Source organism: Pagrus pagrus, assembly GCF_965226575.1.
Source record: "Pagrus pagrus genome assembly, contig: HAP1_SCAFFOLD_42, whole genome shotgun sequence".
Classification (NCBI taxonomy): Eukaryota; Metazoa; Chordata; class Actinopteri; order Spariformes; family Sparidae; genus Pagrus; species Pagrus pagrus.
Window position 1 is genome coordinate 405,500 of NW_028175421.1, and position 22,811 is coordinate 428,310.

At 40.3% G+C, this 22,811-nt stretch overlaps 1 long non-coding RNA gene across 1 annotated transcript; it reads right to left on the reverse strand.

Annotated features, from left to right (window-relative positions):
* Nucleotides 1-1,392: 1,392 nt before the first annotated feature.
* Nucleotides 1,393-21,702, reverse strand: LOC311253754. The gene is made up of 4 exons (XR_014621863.1): nt 21,650-21,702; nt 20,059-20,167; nt 18,001-18,163; nt 1,393-3,613 (listed from the first exon to the last, which is right to left on the reverse strand). It is a non-coding gene; the product is annotated as an uncharacterized lncRNA (long non-coding RNA).
* Between the last annotated feature and the right edge of the window lie 1,109 nt (nt 21,703-22,811).

Here is a 22,811-nt window from a genome sequence, read left to right on the forward strand (position 1 = left end):
ACACATTTTTCCTCAACACATTTCTTCTCGGATTTATTTCTTTGGCCAGATTAGGACCCATCCATTAACAAAAAAACTGTTAAATTTGTCAACCACTTCATTCCTATCAGTAATTGTTATGCCATTGTCCGTAAACAATTCAGGGTAATCTGGTTTGGTTTGTCTTTTTCTAATTATATTATTTAAGGGAATAGTTGTCCAGTCCATCAGCAGGGCAGAGGAGAGCCATTAGCATTGGGCTAAGACAAGCGACAAAAGTAGCTAATTTGGCTAACGTTACATATTTCATGAAAATAACAAATCCCCGAAGCAAAACAACTAATTACCTGTCCAACAGAAAGACAGCAACCTCTGCATCACTTCTGGAAGTGCTACTTTTGGCTGCATTTTCTCTGCCATTGTTCTCTCTTGGTAACTCTGCTGCTTCTTCTTCTGCTGCTGTTTTATGGCTGTTGGCAAACAACTTTAGGTGTGCATTACCGCCACCTTCTGAACTGGAGTGTGGATCTCCTGCTAACTCCATAGCTGTGTCCAAATTCAGGGGCCGCATCCTTCGAAGGCCGGGTCCTTCGGAGAGTCCTTTGACGGTTGCGTCAACCATAGTTAAATTGGACGGTCCAGCCTTCGGCGTATTTCCTGGTTTGCGTCACCAGATGTTCCCGCCCTTACGGTTATGTCATGATTGATGCCGCCCAGGCCCGCGAAAGAGTTTTGACTGAATGGATTTTATGGTTTTCTGAACGTCTAACATTTTGAAAGCGAAGGCTTTTATAGCTTTACTTCCAACGGCATAATGCTAATTTATGCCGTATGCTAATGCATTACCAGGGTCACGTATTTTAACTGAAAGTCCGCTGAAGTTTAACATATCTGGCAATGGATGATCAAATGAGTAAAAACCGAGTATAAACCCAGAACTTACATTTAAATGTCAAGTCCGCGCCACTTGATGTCGCCATTGTTCAGTTTTCCCTCTTCTTTTTCGTGACTGAGCAGCGGCGCACAAAGGATCTTGGGATATGGGAGGCCGCGAAGGACAGTAGCGGTCCGTCCTCCAAAAAGCGGGAGAAGCAGGCTGCATTTGTGGGCTGCATTTGGAGGAGCCTTCGAATTTGGACATCCTTCGCGCAGCGTTGTGATTGGCCTTCAAATCCGCACTTTGAAGGATGCTGCCCCTGAATTTGGACACAGCTCATGTGGACTGTGTTGAATATATCCGGCAACGGTTCTTTAAACTCTGACTGAGAGGGAGGGATTGGTCAGAGATTTTACAGGCCTGCAGCTGCCACAGAGGTATGATTTATTTTGTTTATTTTTCTGAACACATTATGTATGGACTACTCTCAGGATGGAAAGGCCATTTCACCCAGTATAACAAAAAGTGTTTCTGAACAGGATTACCAACTATACCTTTAATATATTCCATATACTTTTTACATTGTTTTTATTATTCTCTAATATTTTATTATAATAACCCTTCTTACATACTCTCATAATATTAGTTAATGCCTTTTTGTATTTCTTATATTTAATCTCCGCCTCTTTTGTTCTATATTTTATGAAGTGCCTATACAGAGTATTCTTTTTCTTACAGGCATTTTGCAGTCCCTTAGTCATCCAGGGGTTTTCAGAATACTTATTCTTGTTACATTGTTTGCATATATATATACATATGACAGCTTTTGTCATACTCATTTTTGAATATGTCTAAAAATAATTATCAGTGTCTTCACAAACTTTCCAATCATAATTAATTAAATCATTCCTAAATGCAGCTATAGTTTCCTCAGATCTTACTCTCCTGTATTTAACTTCATTACACCCCCACTTCCTATTGTAGTTACATTCATGAATCGCAAAGACAGGCAGGTGATCACTAATGTCATTAAATAATAATGCACTAACAGTACTACTCTCCATATTGTTTGTAAAAATATTGTCAATCAGAGTGACAGTGAGATGTTATTCTGGTTGGTTTTGTAATCGTTGGAAATAAACTCATACTATACATTGCTTCCACAAATGCATCCGTCATTTTATGGTTGTTGGGATTCAACAAGGCTATGTTAAAATCCCCACAGACATAATTGACTTTTTTGCTTTTCTTTAGCGAATACCCTTTCCATATTTTCTATAAAGATTTCAATGTTTGAACCAGGTTTCCTATACACACAACTGACAATGACATTTTTCTTTTTTTCCAATACATATTTCAATAGTAACACACTCCATTACATCATCCATGATTACTGACATATTGTCCACAACCTTGTGAGGCCTTTGTCAACAAATAGAGCCACGTCTCCTCCAGTTTTGCTCCCTCTATTAATGCAATTAAGTTCCTATCCCTGCAAAACAAAATCTGTACCTCTCTCTTCGTCAAGCCATGTTTCTAAGATGGCTATAATGTTAAAAGGCTTTTTGAACTGCATTAGATATTCTTTTATACTTTGGAAGTTTGCATATAAATTCTACTGTTAAAATGAATAATATTTATCCCATGTTCAACAGTAATATTGTTAAACTGTTTTCTGTATAACAACAGCAACTGGTGTTTGTTTTTAAAAAGATTATGTTCCGGATCTATAACCTGTTCATATTCTATTAAGTTTTGTTCCAAGTTATCACATTGCCTCAATGGGCTTTACAGTCTGTAAAGTGAACGACATCCTCTGTCCTTAGACCCTCGATTCGAGTGAGGAAAAACTTGCCATCTTGATGGGGGAAAAAAAAAAAAAAAAAAGACCCTTTTAACCAGAAAAAAAAGACGACGGAAGAAACCTCAGGGAGAGCCACAGAGGAGGGATCTCTCTTCCAGGACGGACAGTCATGCAATAGATGTCGCATGTACAGAAAGAACAGCAATCACAGTTTACAGGTTGCATTGACAGAAAATCTGATAAAAATTATATATGTAAAGTATGTGGATCCAGGAGACGACTGAGCAGGACAAGGCATCGTCAGGGGGTGCCCGAGCCACACGACCTCCTGTCCACCGTGGTGACCTGGAAGAGGGCAGGCCACACAGGATAATTAGTAGTAGAGAGAGAGATCAGAATGAGGAGGCCTCAAAATTTACAGGAATACAGTTATAAGGAGATAGCGAAACAAGGAGAGGAACGATCCAACGGAGCCCGGGTGTGACAATCCAGATCTGACAGTATGTGGGGCTGTAGGAGCCAGGAGAGGTAGATGGTCTCTGGGGCCTGAGTTCATCAGAAGGGAGCCTGAATGAAAAGAGAGTAGGAGGAGAAAGAGGGGGAGAAAGTGACACAGCTTGCACCTTGTGGGAACAGAAAGAAAAACAAGGTTATAGAAATGCAATGTTAATCAGAATAAGCAGATTATTACTCGTCGGCAGGACAATGTGGCGTCTAATACTATAGCTTACTCACTGAGACTGAGTTGACCCACCGAAGAAGCTAGCAGTCGATGTCAAGGACTAATTAAAGGCCAAGTCAGAAAAAGTGAGTTTTGAGTTTAGATTTAAAGGCGTCAATAGAGCCAGATTGTCTAATATCAGCTGGGAGTTTATTCCAGAGGAAGGGGGCCTGATAGGAGAAAGCCCTGCAGCCAGCTGACTTCTTCTTAACCCTGGGAACCATCAGGAGCCCTGAATTTTGAGAGCGTAGTGCACGAGTTGGAGAATACAGTATAATAAGATCTGACATGTACGACGGGGCAAGGCTGTGTACAGTTTTGTATGTCATCAGCAGCACCTTAAAGTCTGATCTCATTTGTATTGGGAGCCAGTGCAGTGAGGCTAAGATTGGTGTAATATGATCAAATTTTCTTGTACATGTTAAGACTCTAGCTGCAGCATTTTGAACCATCTGAAGACCTTTAGTGCTCCCATGTTGAAGACCCGAAAATAAGGCATTGCAGTAATCCAGCCTAGACGAAACAAAGGCCGTGGACAGGAAGGACCTAATTTTGGCCATATTGCGCAGGTGGTAAAAAGCGATCTTGGTAATTTCTTTTATGTGCCGATGGAAAGAGAGGCTAGAGTCAAAAGTAACACCTAAATTCTTAACAGTTGAACTTTGATCACGTGACAGTAACTCTCGACAGTTGTGTTATTTCTCAAAGGGGTGTCTCTGTCGAGGGGGAGCAATGACCAGCATCTCAGTTTTATCCGAATTTAGGAGCAGGAAATTTTCTGACATCCAGCTCTTCACGGCACACAGGCAGGTCTCCAATTTGGCGATTTGAGATTTATCATCAGCTTTGATGGGCACATACAGCTGAGTGTCGTCCACATAGTTCCACATAGTGGAAATGTATTCCCTAACTCTGTATTCCCAAACTCCGAGTATGGAACACCATACTTCACATCAGTAAATATCGATGTAGTACTTTTATATATACAATATAACAATATGCCGTGACCTGTGGTGTCAAATGCAGCACTGAGATCTAGTAACAGAAGCACTGAGGTAGAGTCTAAATCTAAATTAAGTAAGTAAGATGTCCTTTACCACTTTAGTAAGGGCAGTTTCGGTGGAGTGACAGGCTCTGAAAGCTGATTGAAAAGGTTCCAGGAGATTGTTATTAGTTAGGTAGCCTGAAAGTTGCTGGGACACAACTCTTTCTAAGATTTTGGAGAAGAAGGGAAGGTTGGATACTGGCCTATAATTATTTAGAGATCCTGGGTCAAGGTGGGGTTTCTTAAGTAGAGGCTTAACCACAGCAGACTTAAAACTAGCAGGGACAACACCTGTCATGAGCGATAAGTTAACAATATTTAACATTGTAGGTCCCAGTGCTGGCCATAGATCCTTAAACAGTTTTGCCAGAAGGGTGTCCAGGATGCAGGTAGTTGGCTTTGAGGATGAGACAATTTTAGACAATATCTCAGGGGAGATATCTTCAAAATTGTTTAGAGCCGGGGCTAACTGAGAATCGGCAGAAGGCTGTTTTATAATCAACTTTGACGAGGAAGCCAGAGATGATGAATTAATTTTGGCTCTAATATCATCAATTTTATTGCAAAAGAAATCTAAGAAATCATTTGCATTAAAGGATGTACAGCTCACAGACTGTGGTTTTTTGATTAAGTTTAGCCACAGTGTCAAAGAGAAATCTAGGATTGTGTTTATTATTGTTTATTAGGCCAGATAAATATGCTGTTCTAGTGGCATTAAGAGCACGCTTGTAATTAAGTACACTATGACAGCATGCAAGATGAAAAACGACTAATTTAGATTTTCGCCATGCACGTTCCATTTTCCTGCAGGCCTGTTTGAGATCTCGGGTTTCATTAGTAAACCAGGGAGAAGATTTCTTTGGTCGTCTTGTCTTGGTAGAGACCGGTGCCACAGAATCGAGGAGAGAAACGATTACCGAGTTAACTTAATTGGTGAATTTTTCCACAGGCTTTGTCGCAATCGCAAAAGGGGCCAGGACCCCAGCCAATTTATCACAGAGTGTCGCTATGATTGCCGGGCTGATATGACGAGAGGTGGAAACATTTGTGTCATTGATACAGGGACAGGCTAATGACGCTTCAAATGTAATAAGAGAGTGGTCCGACACAGCAGAGGAGACGGAAGCAACATTCAGGGCTGACGCATCTAATCCATGGGAAAGAATCAAATCCAGAGCGTTACCACTGGAATGAGTAGGTTCATGAACGAGCTGAGTAAAGCTAGACATATCGAGCAGACCCAAAAAAGCTTTACTTAGAGCAGTGGTTCTCAACTATTTTCTGTCATGCCCCCCCTAGAGGACAGAAATTTTTTCACACCCCCCCTGAATTGAAATATTATTGAGAACCTGATAATAATTATTCATTTATCTGTATAAACCACTGTATGAGTTGCTGGCACCAGCATTCTGCATACAATCACCTGATTATCAAAATAGATTAAAAACATCTGCATCTCATCTCATCTGTTAACATCTGCAACAACTTCAAACAATTTCCAAGTTTAGTTTATTAACTCAATTTGTAACATTTAAACAAGACTGTGATTCTCAAAACAGAGAAAAAAGCGCAAATGATTCACTGGGATGTGCATTTTTATAGACTTAACACATTAACATTCAAAACTTTAAACTGTAAACATTGGTCACTTGTCAGCTTCATCAGCTTATTCCTTTTCAAAAAGGACTTTTTAATTTTTTTTGTGCAACATTTGCAACAATATTGCTTTTTTTTAAACGTTATTTTACTACGCACTGACAAATCTAAACATGTACACACTTATCATCATATGGATGCAGTTAATGTGGGATCCTGACCCACCAAACATCCTGGAAAATGACAAAGTTACATTTTTCTCTTAATTACATAATCACCATCAGTAAACGGGACGCCGTCTGTCACTCGCAGGGAGGGAGGCTGTTTTATGGAGGAAAGATCACTGAAGTCTCGGTCAGTAGGGCTGACTTAGCAGTGATGTTTTTCACCGCGACAAACACTTGCCGAGTTAAAGTTTTTTGCCGGGGACAGACGCCGTTTTTCGGGCAGAAATGTGACGAAGAGTCGGTTGGACCGACAGGCTGACAGACACTTTTCCACATATAATTGCTGTATTTTTTTCCTCATAAGTTGCCAAAGACACGACCAGTTACCACGTTACTGTTGTTTGGTCCTGTAACATTGCTTTGTGGGACATTTCTCTATATTTTATTGAGTGTCGGACCTGTTTAGTTATCACACAGTGAACACCATCAGATCGACAACCCCCCGCTCCCCACCGTCGGCTTATCTGCTCACACTGGTTCGGTTCGCCAATACTGTGCCTCTGATACCTCCGTAGGAGCATCAGAGGCAGAGGGAAATTTCACCCCTCGCCGCATCTGAAACTTTCACACAGAGGCAGATGGGGAGAATTGGCGCAGGATCCCCGCATGCAAACAGCAGTGTGAATGGGGCTACTAATAATGACAGTGGAAAATGAAAATGAAATGAAAGTCCTGACCTGCCTCTCACGCCCCCCCGACACCTCACCGCGCCCCCCACCATTTGAGAAGTACTGACTAGGAGAGTCAGAAGGCTTATTTAAGTGGATATTGAAATCCCCAATAATTAGGATCTTATCTGAACTAGTTACAAGATCTGCAATAAATTCACCGAATTCTTCTAGGAACTGGGAATAAGGCCCTGGAGGTCTGTAGATTACCACCAGGGGAAAGCCTGTTACTACTTGATGGAGATGGTTTTAACACCAGGGCCTCAAAAGAAGTAAATTTAATTTCCTGGTTGGAGCTTAAACTGAAAATAGATAGATGTAGATTAGAGCAACGCCTCCTCCCTGTTTAGAGGCCCGAGCAACATGGGCATAGTTATAATCAGGAGGGGAGGCTTCATTTAATGGCAGAAAAGTATTAGATTTCAGCCATGTTTCACATAAGCCAATCATGTCCAGCTTATGATCAGTAATCAAATCATTAATCAGTAAGGCTTTGGTTGACAGTGATCTAATATTAATAAAGCCAAGGAATTGGCACAAGGTACCTTTTAGTAGTTAGATTTGGCTGCCTATGCAGGTAGGGATGACGGGATGCCGGGATGCCATTGTGATTAGCTTTGGTATTTTATTATGCGAGACTGTGTAAGGTGCTTGCTAAGACATTTCCCCACTGTCAGAGGTGGAGATCAAGATTAAATTATTGTGGTTTATAGGGGTGTCAACATCTACACGTGTAAACGGGTACGCGGATAATAAATCATAACCGTTTAGAAAAGTTTACGCGTCATTTTTCCTCCTCGTTTATTTCTCACCAATATATAGGCCTATAGTATTTTTAGGGGTGATAATGTTGCCTAAAAGCTTCAGATAAAAACATTAACTAACTATACAATTAAATGTTCCCACTAGTGCAGTTATCCGCATACACAATAGATGCATAGGGCACAATGTTCTGTGATATATAAAAAAAACCCGCGGCCACAGCTATTTGTGTTTTTCAGACCAGCGAGACCACTTAAAGGCAAGACAGCTGCTGTGTAGAATAGGCTGCGGAGGACTTGAGAAGAGCGCGGCGCTCATCTTCTCCATGCGCAAATGTCGTCCTGCTGAAAACAAAAACTGTTAGTTTTTTTCGATTGCTAAGATGCATTGGTCGAAACTGAAGCGACATGTTCAAAACTCTTAACACAGTCTGCAAAACAGAAATGCATGTGGGCTTAACTGTCTCACTGCGTTTGGCCTCATTAGAAAGCATATGTTGGAGCCTATTGATTCTTTGTATTAATTATTTGGAAAATGGTATATGGTAATGGTATAAAATAATGCTAATGATAAGGATGACTATTCAGGATATATATTGTACATGAACTATTATGTAGTTCATTTGCTGCTCAGGTCCCTCCTCCTAGTCAGGCCATCCTCCTCCTGTGATTAGGGAGAGAGGACAGCTGGTTTGTGCTTTTGTCTGTTTTTTGTGTTGAAGGAGTGAGGAGTGAAACAGTTTATCAACCACTAAATTACGTTTTTTATTTGCTCATTGTCTGAAGTCAACCCGGAGAATATTTCTGTTTATGTAAATAAATTCAAAACTTTTTGTTGAAACTGGAAACATCTCCGCGAGTGCTTATTATTAAGTGAGTCGTGGACCTCCTCCTCAGAAACTAGGGTTTTTTTTACCTTTTTTGAATGCAAGGAAGGAAAGTGGAAAGTCGGCGGATCACTCGCCGACAGATGAAGAAAGCAGCCGGCGGGCCGTGACTAAAATCAGCTGATCGACTCTATGAACGAATGCGCCGTTGCGCTACAAAGAAACAATCGAACACTATGGAAGGCAAAGTTGTGGATTGTGGATGTGGATTGCAATAAAACGGGGACGTTGGAATGATGTTTAAGAATGAACTTAACGGAAATTAAAGGAATTTGTGTGGTTATTTGTGATGATGTCTGACACACCTGAGACCGCAACTGAGTCTGAGGACATGTTGAAATCGCGCATTGCTTCGCGCAGAGGCAGATTGGGAGCATGCACGAGGAGGACAAATGAAATAAAGGCTTTGATGACTGACGTTGGAAATGTTGATAAAGTCAATGACACATTTGAAGCGTTTAAAGGAGCTGTGGATGAATTTAAAAATGCTCACAAATCTGTGCAAGAGCTCTTATCAGAGGAGGAAAAGGAAAATGATTATTATGACTGGTATGAACCCAGAATAACTAACCTGAATTACTTCATGAAAGATGTTGAAACATGGAAAAGAGAAATTGCACAATCAAAAGTTGGACCACTGGACAGCATATCAAATGTGTCACACAAATCAAAGTCTTCCACTTCCACTGGATCATCAACCTCCAGATCTTCCTCAGTCTCCTCAGAGTTAAAAAAGGCCAAAGCGGAACAAGCTGCTGTGATGGCTCGAGCTGCTGCATTGAAAGAAAAACACACTTTGCAACTGGAGGAAACAAAACTGAAATCAAAGATGGAGCAAATGGAGCTGGAAGCAGACCTCGCAGCATCAACTGCTAAAATAAAAATCCTTCAAAGTGATGAGGTGGATCAGGAAGCTCTGGGTGATGGCATGAAGGAGTATTATGACTCTCACCATGAACCAGAAACAATGGAGAGCAATGTAGAATTTGCACAGTTAGGTGCAATACCCAAAACTCCACTTCACCAAACCATCTTAAGTCTCCACAGACCTCCACCTACAAGGGGTACCAACACACCAGAAAATAAACCTCAAAACAAGAATTTAACTGAAAAACATAAAAACGAAACTGCAAATCATAATCACACCATAACTAATGCTGCTCATGATAACTTGGATGTGGTTATTCAAAGACAAAGACAAATGACTTAGCAGAACTCATTGTCTCACAGCAAAACCTGTCTGTTACCTGCAAGAGAGATTTCTGTGTTTGATGGTAACCCATTGGCATATCAGTCTTTTATCCATGCATTTGAACACTTGGATTGAAGACAAGACTAAAAATAATCAGGACAGACTCTACTATCTTGAGCAGTTTATCTCTGGTTTACCAAGAGACTTGCACATGGATGGGAGCAGGGGCTATAGTGAAGCAAGACACCTCTTAAAAGAGCACTTTGGGAATGAAATGAAAGTTTCTGGAGCTTACCTGGAAAAAGCCTTGAACTGGACAGCGATTAAAGCCGAGGATGGGAAAACGCTGCATGCATATGCAATGTATTTGAGAGCATGTTGTAATGTAATGCAAGATTTACAGTATTTAGAGGAACTCGAGATCCCATCAAACCTAAGGCGAATAGCATCCAAACTACCCTACAAACTCCGGGAAAGGTGGCGAACCACAGCCTATGAGACACAACAGAGAACTGGCAGGAGAATCAGATTTCAGCACCTTGTGGATTTTGTGGAAAAACATTCTAAGATGCTTTTGGATCCGTTGTTCGGGGACATTCAAGACCAAATGACAACAAAAAAGTCTATCCCAAGAAGTAAAAATGAACCAAAATTAATAAGAGGCAAAAACAGCAGCTTCGCTACTTCAGTAGCAGTGAATACAGAGAAAGCAGGATGCGCTGTAAAACGCACTCTGATCGACCGCCCACAATTCAAAACACAGTCACATGACAACAAGGTTGAATTCTTAAGAAGCCATGGATACTGCTTTGGTTGCCTACTAAAAGGTCATCTAAGCAAAAAAGAAGATTAATGTGTCAAGTTTGTCAAATGAAACATCCTACTGTACTTCATATTCAAAGTGCAAAAGGCCCAAAACAGGAAAATCAACCAAAAGCCACTGCTGAGACAGAAGATAACCCCATAAGCAGTGCTCGTTTCAGCAGGTGATGGAACTGGGGCCGGGAGAGACTGTGCACTTGCGATTGTTCCAGTCAGAGTTAAGGTGGCAAAAGGGAGCAGGTATATTCAGACCTATGCCTTCCTCGATCCAGGCAGCACAGCAACATTTTGCACAGAAAATCTAATGAACCTGTTGAATGCGAAAGGACGCAAAACAGAGATACTTTTGCGAACAATGGGACAGGAAAACCCTGCAGGGACCTATGAGGTCAGAGGACTGGAGGTGGGAGACTTGGAGGGCTGCACATATCTGGACCTGCCGAAAGTTTACACGCAGAACAAAATCCCTGTCTCAAAGGAAAACATAATCACAGAAGCTGATTTGGAGAGGTGGCCTTATCTCAGTTAAAGGAAATTGAGGCAGACATTGAACTCCTCATTGGGACTGATGTTCCTCGAGCAATGGAGCCATGGAAAATAATAAACAGTCATGATAATGGACCATATGCAGTCCAAACCTTACTGGGATGGGTGGTAACTGGACCACTCAGTGTTAATAGTCCTGCAGAACGTGCTGGGCCCATTGCAGTGTCAAGTAACAGAATCTCTGTTGTCGAGTTGAAGGATCTACTCATCAGACAATATAACCAGGATTTCTCTGAGAACATGTATGAGGAGAAAATTGAGATGTCAGTTGAGGATAAACGTTTTATGGAGATTGATTCCAGCTCAGCATTCCTTAAAGATGGCCACTGTCATTTACCACTGCCTTTCAGGGATAAAGACAAGGTCATGCCTGATAACTATGATACGGTAAAGGAACGCACACTGCACCTTACGAAAAAATTTAAGAAGGATAAGACGTATGCCGAGGAATACACCTCCTTCATGGAGGACATTCTCAAAAAGGGTTATGGAGAGAAGGTTCCACCTCAGCAGCTTCGCAGAGGGGATGGACGGGTCTGGTATATCCCACATGATGGCATCTACCACAAGCGAAAACTCAAACCGAGGGTGGTGTTTGACTGTACATCCTCATTTCAAGGAACGTCTCTGAATAAGGAGCTCCTCCAAGGTCCAGACTTAACAAACGCCCTCATCGGAGTGCTATTAAGGTTTCGCCAAGAACAAACTGCAGTTATGGCAGACATTGAGGCAATGTTTTATCAAGTACATGTTGATGAAAAGGACAGAGACTTTCTGAGGTTTTTGTGGTGGCCAGAGGGTGATATCAGCAAACCGCTTGATGTTTACAGGATGAAAGTTCACCTCTTTGGCGCTGTATCATCCCCGAGCATTGCTAATTTTGCCCTGCGTCAAACTGCTGATGACAACCAGAAGCATTACTCTGATGAAGTTATGAAAACCATCAAAACTAACTTATGTGGGCGATTGCCTCCGATCTGTGGCAACAGCAGACCGAGCCATAAAGCTTGTCAAAGATCTCACTAAAGCCTGCGATCAGTGAGGTTTCACATTGACAAAATGGGTCAGCAATAACTGTGAGGTGTTAGCAAGCATTCCTGAGCATCACAGAGCAAAGGCAGTCAAGGAACTGGACCTGGGTAAAGAAAAGCTGAAAGAACAAATCACAGTCGAGCCTGCACTTGGAATCCACTGGAACACCCACAGTGACACCTTCAGCTTTAAAGTAACTGTCAACAGCCGGCCTGCAACCAGAAGAGGTATACTCTCCACAGTAAGTTCAGTTTATGACCCATTAGGTTTTCTCTCTCCTTTCATCCTGAAAGCCAAACAACTACTGCAAGAGCTCTGCAAATCCAGGTATGGATGGGATCAAGTTATTCCACAGGAATTTGCAATGCCCTGGCAGAGATGGATCGGGGAATTAATTCAGTTACGTGGGTTTCAAGCAGCAAGATGTATAAAGCCTGAGAACTACGACCCAGTGGCGACCGCTGAGCTGCATCACTTCTGCGATGCAAGTGAGTCAGGTTATGGTACAGTAAGCTACCTTAGACTAACAAATCACCAAGGCAAAATCCATATCTCCTTTATATTTGGAAAAGCCAGACTCTCACCTCTCAAGCAGATCACCATACCCAGGCTTGAACTCACTGCAGCAACATTGGCTGTAAAAGTGGATCGGATGCTGAGGAAGGAGCTGCATTTACCACTCACAGATTCAACTTTCTGGACAGATAGTACACCTGTATTGAAGTATATTCACAATCAAACAAAGAGATTTCATACATTTGTATCCAACAGAGTTGCAATGATCCATGATCTCTCTCACACAAGCCAGTGGAGATACATAAATTCAAGAGACAATCCAGCTGACGACGCATCACGAGGATTGCACGTGGAATCTTTCTTAAGATCAAGATGGCTGAGAGGTCCTGAATACCTGGTCAGAGGAAAAAAAGACATGGCCAAAGATCACACAAGGTCTAGGAGAGATATCAGCAAATGACCCTGAGGTGAAAAAGGAGGTCACAGTTAACAGTGTGGAAAAGGAGATCACAGTTAACTGTGAGGATTGAAAACCAACATCCGATATGCACATTAATCAAGTATCACTCATCATGGAACCGACTTCAGAGGTCTGTAGCCTGGATATTGAAGGTGAAAAAACTACTTAAATTGCTAAGTCAGCTAAGAAGGAGTCAGACACACTGCCTGGTGAGTCAGCTATCCACCTGGAGATGGCAAACTTCCTAACCACAGACTCATGCATAAATGCTATACGCAGATTCATCTGCAGGAGAGGAGCAGTTATAAGTATCAGGACGGACTGTGGGACAAACTTTGTCGGGGCCCAAAGGGAACTACAAGAAGCTTTGAAAGAGCTGAATCATCAGAAGATTCAAAACACCCTTTTAACAGAGGGAGTAAAATGGACTTAACCCTCCTTTGTGAGCCCACCACGGCGGAGTCTGGGAAAGACTGATCAGACTAGTCAAAAAGATCCTCACATCTGTTCTAAAACAACAAACGCTGGACGATGAAACTCTATCAACAGCACTGTGTGAGGTAGAAGCCATCCTGAATGACCGACCGATAACTACAGTGTCAAGTGAACCCAATGATTTGGAACCACCAACCCCAAACCATTTGCTCCAACTGAAAGCGAAACAACTATGCCACCAGGAGATCATTATTCAAGGAAGAGGTGGAGACAAGCACAGTACCTTACAGATCTCTTCTGGAGATGGTGGACAAAAGAGTATCTTCCTCTCATGCAAGAAAGAAGTAAGTGGAAGAGCATAAAAAGGAACTTGAGTCCTGGAGATCTGGTCATCATTGTTGATAACACAGCACCAAGGAACTCATGGATTATGGGCCGTGTTGTAAAGACATTTCCAGATGCCAAGGGCTGTGTGAGAAGTGTTTTGGTTAAAACCAAAAGCAGTGCGATTCAACGACCAATAGATAAGCTCTGTCTTCTAATGGAGGCAGCAGGATAAATGGAGAGAGGCCGTGATTTTCCAGCCTTCACTATGGACCGTTTCAGATATTCTGACACGATTATGAACTTTGAGAAGACAGATAGTCATCATCAAGTAACTGAATGGACTTTGAATTTAAAGAGCATAATTAATTTCCCTTGTGTAATTGTTCTATTTTGGCTCCTTTTGAATCTTATTTATGTAATTGTTTTGCTAAAGCCAACAATTAGGGGCCGGGATGTTGGAGCCTATTGATTCTTTGTATTAATTATTTGGAAAATGGTATATGGTAATGGTATAAAATAATGCTAATGATAAGGATGACTATTCAGGATATATATTGTACATGAACTATTATTTATGATCGTTTTGCTGCTCAGGTCCCTCCTCCTAGTCAGGCCATCCTCCTCCTGTGATTAGGGAGAGAGGACAGCTGGTTTGTGCTTTTGTCTGTTTTTTGTGTTGAAGGAGTGAGGAGTGAAACAGTTTATCAACCACTAAATTACGTTTTTTATTTGCTCATTGTCTGAAGTCAACCCGGAGAATATTTCTGTTTATGTAAATAAATTCAAAACTTTTTGTTGAAACTGGAAACATCTCCGCGAGTGCTTATTATTTAGTGAGTCGTGGACCTCCTCCTCAGAAACTACTCTGACCTTTTTTGAATGCAAGAGTAGCCATAACAGCATATACAAAAGGAGTGGCTTCTGATTCTTTTTCCTGTGCAAGTATGGATCAAAGAGCAGCGGGCAAAGTTGGTAGAGAGAGAAGAGCAGCCAGGAGAGGAAGGAGTTTAGTTTTATCTCTTACTGTAATTTGTATTCTACCCCTGGAATTCTGAGATTCTGCATTATTCTGTTTACGTAATCTTTATTTTTTGTATGGTCCTGAAGTACTTATGCAAAAGCACAAATGTTCTTGAATAAATCTCTGCATTCCTGATTCAGTGTTGTTGCAATATATTACAGCATATACTATAATTTAGAACCATTAAAGTGCAAAAGATCCTATATAAAATACTGATTTACCTGACAAAAATCATTCAAACTTGAAATATAAGATGTATTTGATGTAATGTTCTTTGTTGTTAGTATTTTGCCGTTCCGTTTGTTAAGAGTGATTGTGTGTGTTGTGAGACACACTTTTGGGCATGAGATTAACTGTTGAGCTGAGCTGCAAGATGGAAATGCAGACTGTGTTAAGAGTTTTGAACATGTCGCTTCAGTTTCGACCAATGCTCCTTAGCAATCGAAAAAAAATTGTAATGGCTTTTTATTTTAGCCTTTATTGTTACGTGTTGTTGTATACATTATATTGTTGGTTGGTGTTCTGTGTCGGCTTTTTACGACCTGATCACATATCCTCGCGTCTAAAGAGGAGGAAAAAAACACCCCCCCCCCGGACAGTTTTAGTGAATAATTGTGAGATTCCCCCTCTACTTTTTTAGCTTTGTGGATATAAAGGTGAAGTTTTTTCCTCTCACTTCAGCATACTTTGGCTTCTTTTTTAGTTTCTTTCTATCGCCAATTCCAGATTACTTTTACTATGAGACGTATTAAAATTCAGAGGCAGCTTCCGTTGCGAGAGAGGGATGCAGTTTGAACTATAAGTTTAAAAACAAATTGTACAACTGTGAGAAATAGTTAAAACAATGATTAAAGAAGAAGGTTAAACCTTTTTCAGCTTTCACTCACGTTTTCTTTTCTGTCAAAATGATAGATTTTATTTTCAACTCATTTTACTTTCTGTCATAAGTAGGCCTAAGCCTTAAAATGTTAAATGAAGCTCTGTGATTTATCTGTTATGTTGGCTTTAATTTAGTACCTATTTGAAATAGGTCTACAAGAATCAAATCAAATCAAATTTTATTTGTATAGGCCAAATTCACAAATCACAGTTTGCCTCAGAGGGCTTTACAATCTGTACAGAGACGACACCCTCTGTCCTTCGACCCTCGATTCGAGTGAGGAAAAAGCTCTTTTAACAGGGTTAAGAATAACAGAATAACGTTGAATAAACGTTTTTGTCTGATAACTACTGGAATGGCTTTGATTTAATGGGATTAGGAGGCGGTTGAATGGAGGCAACTGCGATAGAAAGAGATCATAAATCTCAGACGTGTAACCGGGTACACGTCGGTTAGAAGCCCCGCGCATATTTAGAGCATGATTCAATGAGAGAGTGGCGGGGGAAGGTGACAGTCTCAATGTTGCAAACTAGGGTATCAGTCTGGTACTCTGCACTACAATACCATGTTAACTAGACTCCACACCAGCATTGACTGTATCGCTAGCAGGCTCTCTAGTCACCTGTGACCTGCCAAATGCTACATCCCTGATGTCAAACCTGCATCAAACACCTGTCTATATTGCTAGACAAAGCAGCAGCGCCGACTCCAGTAGGATGAAGGCCATCTGCTCTCAGACCACACAACCAGTGGCTTGCTCCCGCGCCTTCCACGCCGCGACCGAGCAGGGACAAATTCCACAGCAGCTGCCGACGAGACTAAGCTAGTGCTAAGGCTAGCAGGCCTGCTATCAGGCCTGGGGCTAACACTATCTGCAGTGCCCGTGTTTCTAACTGAGAGAAGCTGTTCTAGCTCACGGACACGTCTCTCTAATAGAGACACCCTATCTGCAACTGCAGAACAGTCAGCACAAGCCATCGTAACACTTGTTTGTCGAGGCTGCGTCGACTGCGGTGAAAGGCAAAAAGCAGTGAGCTAGGCTAAGCCTAGGAAGCTAACCGGGCAGTAACAGACTACCCAGTAACAGAAAAGCGGTTCGACAAAGTACGTACAAGTTATAAAGTCTAACGTTAGCTGCAGTACAAAACCAGTTTGACTATGAAATACTCAGAAATCGAAGAAAAACAGCCAAGATGGATAGAGAAAGAGAGAGACACAGTAAACAACAGCTTTCGATCTCACAGAAGTCCCGGTATGCGTCACAGGCAGCGTAAATATACTACTCTTACTCAGGAATTTCTCAGATTAGAGGTTGGGAAGAGCTAAGAGTGAAATGTAAACAGGAAGAAGACCTGGAGTGTAATTTTGAAGAAGGGGATCATTGTGTACTAGTAGTCAGTGTTTTTCTTTTAACTCTAGACATAAAATTACACAATACAATCTTATTCATAGAACATACTATACCCCTGACAGACTACATAAAATGTCTATAGTCAAAGTGCTTAATGATATTACAGGACTAACCATCCCCGCAGAGCTAAGAGTAATTCTCCTGGGTGACACATCTATGTTGAAAGTCAATAAAAACCAACTCAAATTTATTAGAATTGCCCTTATTACAGCCAACAAATGTATAGCTATGCATTGGAAAGATGTATTAGCATCATGCATACCAGGTGAAAAGACTATGTATAATTTGAAGGGTAAACCTGGAGAGTTCCAAAAGATCTGGGGTGGTTTTCTACCATATGTGGACACAGAGTCCACAATACAGTAATCCTCTTATATTTAAACAATGTCATGTGATTGTTAAACATGCTTATTCATCATTTGGTGCTGTTTCTAGCTTTATTTTTATTTGTCTTAATTTTTTTTTCTACCTCTCCCTGCCATTTAATCCCTCTCTGCAACAGTTGTGTTTTAGGCTATATATGTTTGTTTGTTTGTTTGTTTGTTTCTTTCTTTCTTTTATGATATACTGAAGGCTTGTATTTATTCTTACTAATCTGACTTGGTACACACTCTGTAGGAATGTATGGTCGGACCTGTGGGGATGGGCTGATCTGGTACCTATTTGTCATATTGTTGTACATTGCCCTTTCATTCAGCTCTAGGGTTGTTAAAAAATCTAATAAAGATATTGTTGAAGAAAAAATTTAACAATGTATATAACTATAAAGCAGTATAGTAACTGAAACTCTTACCACCATGTTTTCCCTCTCCACTTGAATGCAAACAAAAATGTAGAGCATGAGGGGTGGTAAGAGCTTCTTCCCCTCTGGGCTTCGTCATCATCAATCAAATCTCCACTGCATTCAACTACAAAGTATCCTTTGCAGAATGAAACTCGGGTGAATAAACCACGTCCTGTAAGAAAAAAATTAAGGACAAAAAAAACAAATTATGTCCACTACAATTGTTTTTTGATCTGTAGCTAAATGTATAAAAACACACACTGTAGATAAAGAACGAGAATTTATGAAAAAGTGGTAGTGGTGTGCTCATGCCCCGTCTTTATACTGTCAAACTAAATAAAATGCTGGAGCTCTTAAAGAATAGGGTCAACATGAGAAAAAAAAGCAATGGAGCAGGACAAAAATACTTGAGTTGGATTTAAATGCCTCTGTTCAAAACATGGCTACTTATGGAACGATAAAACACTGCCCTGTTTCAACCTAAAAGGCATTCATCAGGGTACAAAATGGTGAACAGAGGGCAAAAATGTTTATAACCTTGGTAAGGGGGGCCACCTAATCCTGACTGAGTGAATACCAGAGGTGGGAATTGTGGAGTCATCACATCATCTCCATGCCCTGTATTTGTTCTTTTCATGCACTAAACCAGCTGAGTCCAATCAGCACAGCTCTTCAGCCAGGAAGGTGAGCTAATTAGTGAATGCACCTGGTTCAGTGACTGAGCAGAACAAATACATGGCATGGAGATGACTTGATGACTCCACAATTCCCACCTCTGGTGAATACAGGAGGCTGACATCAGGACATCCCAATACAAGTCACGTTTAAGACGACACGCCTCCCCCACATGTTCTTCCTGTACAGTACATCCTACACTTATAAGAAATACCCAAACATTAAATTGCATCCATTATTATATCCATCACAAGAACACATTCCTGTACCTTGCCATGTTTTGAATAAAGGATTTTAAATCCATTTTTATCATTTTTATCTTCCACTTCCTGCTTTTTCCCTTTTCAACATTTAAGTTCACTTCATGGCTGCATGATTGAGATGTGCTGCCAACTGCCAGCTATTAAGGTGACCCTGCTGGTATACGGTTCAGCCACGCAGCTGCTGCTGAGGTGATACATGCAGGCAGTGCATCACCTCAGCAGAGGGAGGAGGACAGGATGAATGGCTGTTACTGTATGACGTCTGTATTCTGTATCCTTTCTAAACTTTACTCAATATTACGATTTCAAGAATATGTATTTATTTTACCGACATTTTGACTAATTTCTAGTGATATATTAGTTTATATAGTGGTTTTTCCTGCTGTTAGCTTTACTGTTGCTGCTCTAGAAACAACATAATGTAACATAAAAATTAATAAAAAATTATCATCATCTGTTTCTGAATCTATTCTTGGAAAAAGAAAATAGTAAGCAAAAGAACTGATAAGGAGTATATGTACTGATAAGAAATGTATCACCACTTGTCCATCTATACATCTAGATAGACAGCCAGATAAACAATAACACATTTAACACTAACAACAATAACATTTATTCTCAGCAACAGGCTGCTCCTCCCTAAGTGCAAAACAAACAGACTCAAAGACTCCTTTGTCCCACGAGCCATCAAACTCTATAACTCTGCACTTGGTGGGAGGGGGAGGAGTAGCAGGAGAGTGGGGAAGGTGCATTCAACATGACCTGAACACCTAGATCTGTAGTGCTGTAAATGTGCAGTAACTACAATAACTGTACAATATCTCTGTGCAATAACAACAATAACTGTGCAATATCTACTGTGCAATGTACCATTTTTCTTATATTATTATATTTTTGTTTTTATATATTTATACTTGCACTGTACCTGTCCTACACACAACTGTGCTCTTTTTGTGCTTTTACTTCTACTTTTTGTCTATTTGAACTCTGTGTGCTTTTCTTTTCTTTTTACTTTTTTACTGTACTGTCGGTCTTTGTGATGCTGCTGGAACCTCAATTTCCCTGAGGGAACCTTCCCAAGGGATAAATAAAGTACAATCTAATCTAATCTAATCTAACACCATCTTACCTTTCACTGCATTGATGTACTTCACCTCCAATCTCCATGTTTTGTCAGTCTTTAAAACAACATGGTGACAGGCATCTTTAAGAAGACTGATCCTTGGTGGCATTTCAAACTGCAAAGAAATTAATAAAAAATGAGATAGCTTAGGCATCACTTCTAGTTAAATTAGATTACAGGGTTTTAAACAATATGTTACCTGAGTAACATATGGACTCTTCCCCTTAGCAAACTGAGAAACAGGAAGTGCAAACATTCAGTTTTTACCATCTCTCTCCACCTGCCACTTTTGAAGCATTTAAACTGATGACGAGACTCAAACAACAGAGTACTTGGTCTTCTGTTCTTTTTATTGTGCTATGCCAACTCAATTTCTGTTAAATCCAGCCTAAACTTAGTTGTGAAATATTGAGTTTATTGTGTAATGAAATCAATCAGTACAGTCGAGTCTAGATCAGGGTAAACCTTTTCAGACGCACCTTCCAACAATCGCCCAGTAGTCTATCTTAATTAATCCAAAGCAATTTATTGCGATCCCAAACGAACTCCATAAATCAGGATGCACAATTCCAAACGATCAACCAATGGATAATCAACAAATGAAACGAAACTGAAAGTAAACTGATGGTATTCGGTGGTTAAAAAACTGTATGATCACCCCGTCCATGTCCAAGGGAAATCACTTCCTGCTTTCCCGTTTAAACACACCTGACAATTAATCATCAAGCCACAGATGATACCATAAGCAAACCATAGGGGGAACAATCATTTCAACTAACCAAGGCATAACACTGTTTCATGAAAATATGTAGCCTACAATAATATAATAATTCTAAACATAAAAATAAAACGCATAAATACCAGTATTCAAACAGAAACATTTCATATATGAGCAATATGGCTCCAACAGTAGGTTCCCTAAATCCTTCATTTAACATATTGCTCGTTTATTATTTTCTTCTATGATATAAAGATATATATTCTCTGAATTTAATTTCCACTGGCATGATTTAGGTTACACGTCCACTACGTTTTTAAGTAATATTCCAAGCAAAACCTGGCTTGCTACACTGCTTAATAACTATAACCAACCAACATTAAAATCGTTCGAAATTAACTGCGCCTTGTCTGAAAAGCATGGCTCTAAAAACTCTGCCTGCTTCAACATGGTTGGATTATCGTCGCCCACATAAGCATGACTTCAGGTTAAATTTGGATTGAGTCAAGTGCATTGTGCTGCGAAACCAATCACCCATCCCCCCACACCAGGTGTGATGGACTCGATGAATATGGCCGCTATACTCCTACCCTGGCACAGATAAAAAAGAAAAATAAATAAGATAACTGACACCCGAACATGCAAATGACCTTAATTTTAACGAGTCAGTCCACCATGGTACCCGAAAACTCTGATAACTGTCTTAATTAGCTGACTGTTAACTCTAGCAAGTGCTAATTAGTGATACACCTGTGTTCGGCTAGCGACCCTTAAACAAGAAAGCCGACAGTTTTAGTAAATAAATAAATGGCTACACAACGCATCAAACTGTCATGGCATTACGCTACTGTATATCTCAAGAAAATACTGAATACTTACTGAACACGCAGCTTGTTTACCCTGTTTCATCGACTTCAGCGGTGGCACGGAGCTGTTGCTGTGGCTCGGAGTTGTTACGCTGGCGGTTGTATGACAGCCAACTTCCGGTCAGATTTCACATTAAAAGCATACCGGCGGAAGTCACAATGTAATGGCGATTTAACGAAGGAAAGGTAACGTGCTACTCAGCAAATTAAATGAATATTATTTTTGTATTCAAAGAAACTTCTTCCAGTTGACCCGCATGCCTTTGGGTGAACACTATTGAGATTTAATGAGCTTTCTTCAACAGTGGTTTTCTCTTTGCCACTCTACAATAAAGCTTTGACTGATGAAGAACCCAGGCAACAGTTGTTGTATACCGAATTTTCAGCTTTCCCCCATTACTGAAAATGTTTCTTTTTTTGTATATTTTTTATATATAAGAGGAAAACATCCAACATATTTATGTGCATAAGCGTGAGTTGAAACAAACAAAAGATCAAAAAACAAAATACAAAGGATTCATTTTACCACATTCTCTCAGACAAAGTACATGCAAAGTACATACAGTATTACCTGATCCTTGATACTATCAATTAACAAGTATACATTAGGACAGACCTGGAATGTTAATGCTCAAGGAGAATTATAGTTGAATCTTAGCTTTATCATCTGTCTTTCTTATTAATTAACCTGATCAGGGCACAAGATGAAGAGTAACAATCCACAAAATTAAGCGTGTTTGGTGACTGAACTGTATCTTGTATTTATCCACTGTACAATAACACAATGCCATATACAGTCCTCTATATTTATTTTCATTTTCTTCTTATCTCTGCTTTCTATTTTTAACCAAGAATTTATTGTTTATTGTTTATTTTTAGCTAAGAGTTTATTGTTCATTTTTTTTTCTTATTTTTATATGTATATATATATTTATACACCCGTTTGCGAGTAGTTGTTGTTGTTGTTTGCAAACTGCCTTGTGTGCTGCTTCCTTACTTTGTAAGCAGCTGGAAATTCAATTTTCCTGAGGAAGTCATCTCAAAGGGATCAATAAAGTCAAGTCTTTTTTCATCTATCCTTAATGTTTCCTATATATCATTATCATGATCATGACATCTTTTGACTTCCAGGGGAGCTATTTTGCCCTCAATACTGTCTTGAAGGACAGCAAAGT